General features: G+C 40.2%; 1 long non-coding RNA gene across 1 annotated transcript in view; it reads right to left on the bottom strand.

Moving 5' to 3' along the window:
* LOC118330958 overlaps positions 1 to 6,447 on the bottom strand; it is a 15,132-nt gene extending 8,685 nt beyond the window's left edge. Inside the window, exons 1-2 of the long non-coding RNA XR_004796852.1 lie at positions 6,321 to 6,447; positions 559 to 601 (exon numbers count right to left, since the gene is read on the bottom strand). This is a non-coding gene — a long non-coding RNA (uncharacterized LOC118330958). The remainder of the gene's footprint in view (positions 1 to 558; positions 602 to 6,320) is intronic.
* Between the last annotated feature and the right edge of the window lie 318 nt (positions 6,448 to 6,765).

Genomic DNA, 6,765 nt, shown 5'->3' with positions numbered 1-6,765 from the left:
GCTGCAGCAACTCCGTACATGGGCTGCCAGCTCTACCAACTGAGCTAACCAGGCACCCCTCATAAAAGCCTTACTGGGAATCCAAATCATAACTGAGACATCAGCTGTATGTAAGCATTGGTAGACTGTCTTCTTAGTAAACCTATAAGAAAGAAAAACTATTCCAGGCAGTTTTTAAAGTAGCAAAGATCCTCATTTGTCCGGGCCAAGAAAGATCTCTTCTATTACAAGCAAGACAGTCGGGCTAGTTGATTACAGGTCACAAAGATTTCCTACCATCTATGTAAAATTGATGGACTGCTCCTTTACTATAAATTTAATTAAAATACAGTATGTGGCATATCAAAACATCTGCAGTGGATTCATCAAATTCTATGTATCTTGGTTGTGCCAAAAAGCTGCAATTTTATCATATACACTTCCTGATAGACATGTCCATACTACTGTACCTTGATTTCACCTTCTGTCTGGCACATGTGGTGTGTGGTAGTTCTTTAAATTGACAGAAAGCTGTGTGACATGGAGTTTGTGTAGCACCACAGCGCCATGGTAGCTCACCTGATAGAGGCTGAGTCCTTACCGCAGAGGCCCGGGCCTGAATCTGAAATGCCAAAAAAAAAGGAAAAGAAACCTGGGTGTTATTCTTAGATGAACAAAATTTAAAATCAACATCAAGTGTGTATTTTGCATCACTAGAGGTGTTTTCACTGTGCAATTGAAAGATGAAAATGTTAACTGACTGACAGTCTGACTTTATCATGTGCACCACAGGCTTCAAAGTGTGTAAACATCCTCACACACTCTTTTTTTAAACCCTGAATCTTTGATCTAACAGGAGGAGAAGAGTAGGTCTCCTTCTGCGCAGCTCATTTGTAGTCATTATGTAAAATGCCAAACACAACAGATTTGTGTGCAGCAGTACCGCTGTAATTGCAAAATATTTCATGATGAAGAATTGTTAACTTCCAGATACCTCTCCTTAAGTTCTTCCCTTACAATTATTTAAAATTCTGATTGACAAATGAGCATATGAGATTATTTAAATGTAACTGGTGCGAAGCTGTCCTCCAGGATTCATTAAGTTAAACCACTTTATGACTAAGTTGTTGGGCTGCAGAGCAGAATGCAGAGTGTCTTTAATCAAATGTTTACACCAGAACAATTCCATTAATGAGCCATTTTTCTCTCTTAGCGTGGCTCCACTGTTGAAGTATGATAATTGAGATCCTGTAAGAGGTGAATGGCTTTCATCTTTCACATGAAACCCAATGAGAGTGTTCGGACAAATAACATCCTCAGAGTCTTATCAGACTCAGAGGAGCATCCCTGTCACACACAATTTTAATTAAACAACTAAACAAATATTGCAGTTTCTGTAATGGTGCTGGTGATGGAGCTGCCCAAACAAAGCCCCCGTCTGTTTTCACAGAGTGTCATTATGAGAAGCAGGCAGCAAAACTCTAAAAGCTGCTGAAACTCCCAAAAGTAAGAGATTATCAGTAAGCTGTTTTTACATTGATTTAAGCTGTAATATGCTACTTTTTCTCATTAAAACAACAACCAATGAACAAGAGGAAGTGTCCTCAGGAAACTTTTGAATCATGACCTCTGAGTCTGAAATCCTCGCTATGGCCTTGTTCTGGGAGGCGCCAAATTTGGTCCCTTTACTCAAGTACAAAACACAGGCAGGGAGGCAGTAAGATGTAAGGTGTTTGGGACCTCATCAGTATGTGTTTACAGCTATCGGAGAATCCTGCATATGTGAATAAAATTGTATAAAGCCTGTAGTGGCTGCAGAGATCTCTAATAAGTGATGGAATTTGACTCAGTGTCGATTGGCTCTGAGGACTATGGCCCCGTTTACACATGATAACATGTGATCTCCATCTGGATAATGTATGTGAGTTAGAAAGCAGTGAGCTATTCAGACCTCTGTAAGCCCACTCTTCATCTCTTCCTGAGGCTTGAGGCTACATTTGCCACTACTAGCATGACACACCCAAATCTCCAGCTGAACTGATCACTGTCAACTTGCATTGTGGGAAATGAAGGCACCAGGTTTTGACATTGTGGTGCATCAATTTTGAAACCTCCAGACAAACTGATAATGTTAAAGGACTGCAGTGAAAAATGCAATGTAGTCGAGTACCCTTTTAACCTTAAATGCAAACTTAACAGTGCTTGTATGGATCTACTGTTAAACTGAATTGAATGAACCAGCTTGAGCCAGCACCACAGTGAATGTACTACTGAACTTAAAACATTCAGAACCAGCGCAGATTGTTGCAGGGCTATAGGAAGTATAAAAATGTGTTAACTTGGCTTGAAAAACAAATTAACAAACTACAAAATTAGTCACTACCAATCTTTGAACTGAACTGAACAAAATGATCAAAAAGAGAAAAGCGACTTATAATTAGGTTGAATAAGTGTAGAACATTCAGCACCTTGAACCTTTTATTGCAGCATGTAATAGTGTGAAGTCTTACTGTGGTGTGATTATCAGATGAACTCTTCAGTTCTTTGCCTACACTCTGGAGACTTAAAGACATTTAACTAACCATCTCTGTCAGTCCGGAGGCCTCGACACGATGCTCAACTGCTGTCAAACATGCCGTCACACACCCACTCACACTTCACACACTCCATAATGATCCATCTCTTCGGCCTTGTTATATCTGCACCTCTGGTCCAGCAACAGCTCATAAAAACCATGCTTGTTTCATCCTGAGGCCTCCTGCCGGCCTGCTGCTCAGAATAATGACTCTCTGAGGACGAGGTGTCAACACTGAAGGAAGCCACAGGAGACCAGCTGAGAGCGGTAACGGTCACCGCTCTGCTGTAAACCTTTGTTACCCCAGGAAGCCAAGCACAGTCTGTCTTTAAGCAGTGACTGTAGTTGCTCACTTACAGGTGCTGGAAGGAAGCCGGACTTCTCAAAATTGATTTTGGAATCAAGAGAGAAATTTCTTTCTCTCTAGTCTTCATATCCTTTGAGTCAATACAGTACTTTGGAATTACTGTACTTCCTCTTCTGCTTAAAATTCACTAGATTGATATTTTTGTCTTGTTTCAGTTGTTATGCTGGTGCTTGTTAATCCTCACTGTGTTCACTCTGACAGTGCAGACACCATTTCCTATGGAGAGCAGGAGATCTGGCCGTGAGGTGCATGATGGATACCCTGTGGCAATTTGACGGACTGTACCTCGAGGTAAGGTAATGCTGATCAAATATGAACCAAGATTCTGTTACTGCATAGCCTATTTCTCGTCTCATGTTTTCAGAAATATATTTTAGTGCAGAGGTTTTTAGAGTGGAAGGTGGGCCTGCCTCCACAGGGGGCAATCCAAACTGTCTCATAGGATGCTCAGTGAATGAAAGGGAAAAAATATTACATTAGCTATCAAAAGGAGAAATCATAGGGTGGTTAAAGAGATAGTTCAGAGATACAGTAGTTTGGGGGAATTTTACTGTTTTTTCCATTTTCCCAGAATCAGAAACTAATAAATGCCTCAGGACAGAGAGTTTTTATGTATTTAGTGTAGTCTGACGGTATGTCAGACAACAGCAATATTAGGCCATCTTGGCCCAATTGTTGAGTGTCTATGGGCTCAAATAACATAATTATGATATCCTAGGCATAAGGAAACCACACACAGTAGATTTATACACTTCAATTGAATCACCAGCCAAGTTTAGAAATGATCCCGTAGCAAAACATCTTAGTACCAGACACACTAGGGAAGGAATGTGTAATGTTGCACGTCTGCTGCCAACAGTTCAATAATCCTCTGTATCTCCGCTAGTGGAAAACGAAGAACAGGAGACTTGCTTTTTTAATCCCCTTTAAGTTGAGTTATTTTAGGTTTTATGTTACATAAGTTACGTTATGTGCGACTTGTTACATCACTTACGTCACATGATTTATGTAGTGTAGTTATTCTTTTCCTAAACCTAAACAAGCAGTTTTGGTGCCTAACCCAACCGGTCAGACCTTTACACAGTCAAAAATTACATTCAAGCTAGGCTACATTTGACCATGTGCATAGCTGGTGCAAGCCAGTGCTGATGTTTAGAAGGGAAAACCATAATTTTGACCTGATGATGGCGCTAAATAAAAATGTGAGGTGACAACATCTTAAAGGGTACATACTATATAATGTTTGAAACAAAAGGCAATCCATCCATTTCAATGAAAAACAAAACTGTCAACCTGATGGTGGCGCTAGAAGAAAATGTTAGGACAACATCAAAGTCAGTATTTATTATCTGGAATTGAACTGAATGAATGTCTGTGTTGGGATCCAAGGATACCCCTAAATATGAACTTGTTCATTTGAAGTGTTTAACTGAAACACAAAGGAACGTGTTGGGCCCAGGCCATGTGCTCTAAACAAAGGAATTCTTTTTCCAGGCCTTTGTTGCGAGCCATAAAAGCTGTCTGGACTGACTGAAAGTCAAAAAATGGCTGGCCCGCAATCCAGACCCCTCAGTGGAGACCTAAGGTGAGCGTTAAAGGATAAACGCCCAAACACCGGACTGCTCATTGTCATTCCTTTGGACCCCAGACCTGTCATCAAGAAAAACGGCTACTTAAGCCAGCAGAGTATGCTCTCTTCCTCTCTCTTCATCTCACTTCGCTCCTTTTCACACAACCCACCCCGGGTAATAAGTTCTGGACCTCGGTTCGGCTGACCAGACCACGCACGACCGAAGATCATAGCACGGCACAAAAGCCGGTTTTCTGCCGGATACCGCACCCAGCGTGACATCATCACAGCAGAAAACCAGTTTGCACTTCAGATATGATTCTACTCAGCCTGGCTCACTGAGCGACCGCCAGCTGTACCCACGCAGCCTCACCCGCAATCTTTTCTTCTTCCTTCCTCTTGACCGTCTGTAATGTATCTGCTGGTCATAGACAAACAACCCTTAGCTTAACGGCTAATTCAAGGACTGTTTTAATATGTAATGTTGGCAGATGTCTTATCAAGTTACTGTTTATGTGATGATTTTGATTAACTGAGTTACTGTGACGTAACGCAGTCTCTTAAGCCCACCGTTAATCTAAAAAATCTACATCACACATATTTGGTCCTAGTACACGTGGAGCTGTCAAATTCTCCCGCTTCCTATCTCTGGTGTCTCTCAGACACAGGACATAAACTTTTTTGACCCCATAAACACACACACACACACACACACACACACACCCACACACTCCTTTAGTTTCCTTCAAGCTAATTGTTATAATTGTATTTTTCCTCGTTTGTGTTTACTTATATCTGGCTTCATAAATGTTTCTCTGTTTACATATGCTGGCCATTTATTATCGTAAAACGTGAGTCATACCCACCTCTTCGTATGGTAGAACTCAAAGCTCCCACTCTAGCTATAATTACAGATTTGTAGTACATTAATTTAATTATAACCTCCTGATTTCTAAATTAATAGTTTATGAATTTTTCAGAGAGCGATCATTCGATTATTGTATCCTTCCCTTTTTTCAAGTGGTGTGGCCCGAGACTTTTAACTATAATAAACTCATTCTATTATCTTGATATTCATAATTTGAAACATTAACTTGATTAAACTATTACAGTTTAGACACCAACATCCTACGTCGTAGAGCCCGACATCTGTGTGAAATTTCATTTATTTAATAGTTGTTGAGAGAAGTGGACCATCAGACCAACAGACAGGCCGATATTGCTGCTATCATCGCTAATAGAAATTATGTAGAGTTATGTGAATTACAATGGAAATTGTGTGTTAAAGGCCTGAATCGACATATTTGCCAGAGCAAGTGTAAATATTTGAAAAGTTGAACAAATATTCTGACACCACATGAATAATTTGTTGAAATTATTGAGGATTGTGGTGTCCGTGCTGTAGACCTCCAGTGAATGTTCATTTGATCAAAGTTTTCTGAATAATTATATTCCTGTGTTTCTGTCTGTCTGATTAAATCTGAGATCTTCTCTGACACTTTGTGTCTGTAATGACCCAGACCACCATTCCTCATTGTTGTGCCGTTATCAGGCTCTGAATGTGCTCCTTCACATTATCGTTGATCAAGGAAATGATCCACTGCTGAAGTCTCTCTCTCACACCCAGCCCACGGCAATTAACTTCATAAAAATGTTATTTGCAATTTCACTCTTAACTCATGTATTAATTCTGCAATCAATTACCTCCACTTCAGCTTTTCTGGACTCATTTCACTGATGGATGTCAGTCGTGACTGAGAACTAAACTCTGAGAAAAACTTCGACTTGTGTTTCTGAACCAGGGTTCTTTCTGAAAAAAATCTTTTTACCTCGAGTGGTTTCAGGCATAGGTACACTTTGTAATTCCTTACTTGAGCTTCCCTTCTTGGTCCTCGGAGATTGTTATTGGTATTGAGCAGAGAAGGAAGAAATCTGTTCAAGGCAGAGAGAGAAAATTCTACACCGCAGCTTGTTTCCTGGTTTGGTTGAGGACCAGGGGCGTTCCCTGCACTATTAACCATATCAGGGGCTGAGCCTAGATTCTTCATCAAATTTAAACCATACTTCTAAATAGACTGTTTCCATGATTTTTTCTTGCATGTGAGGGCTAAGCATTGCTTGAAAAACCTTAAAATTGGAGAAGAAAGGTTTGTGTTTGATTTAATCTGCAAATGAGCATCATATAAGATACCAACTACCATTAGATGCCTACATGATGGACAATTCTCAAAACCCATTGTACAATGGCAAGTTTACAAATGACAGTTAAAACAG

The sequence above is a fragment of the Morone saxatilis genome, unplaced genomic scaffold, assembly GCF_004916995.1.
Source record: "Morone saxatilis isolate NCDOM2014 unplaced genomic scaffold, NCSU_SB_2.0 Contig2, whole genome shotgun sequence".
In the NCBI taxonomy this organism is placed as follows: Eukaryota; Metazoa; Chordata; class Actinopteri; family Moronidae; genus Morone; species Morone saxatilis.
Note: the sequence above shows the minus strand (reverse complement) of the source record. Positions and strands in the feature narration are given on the sequence as shown.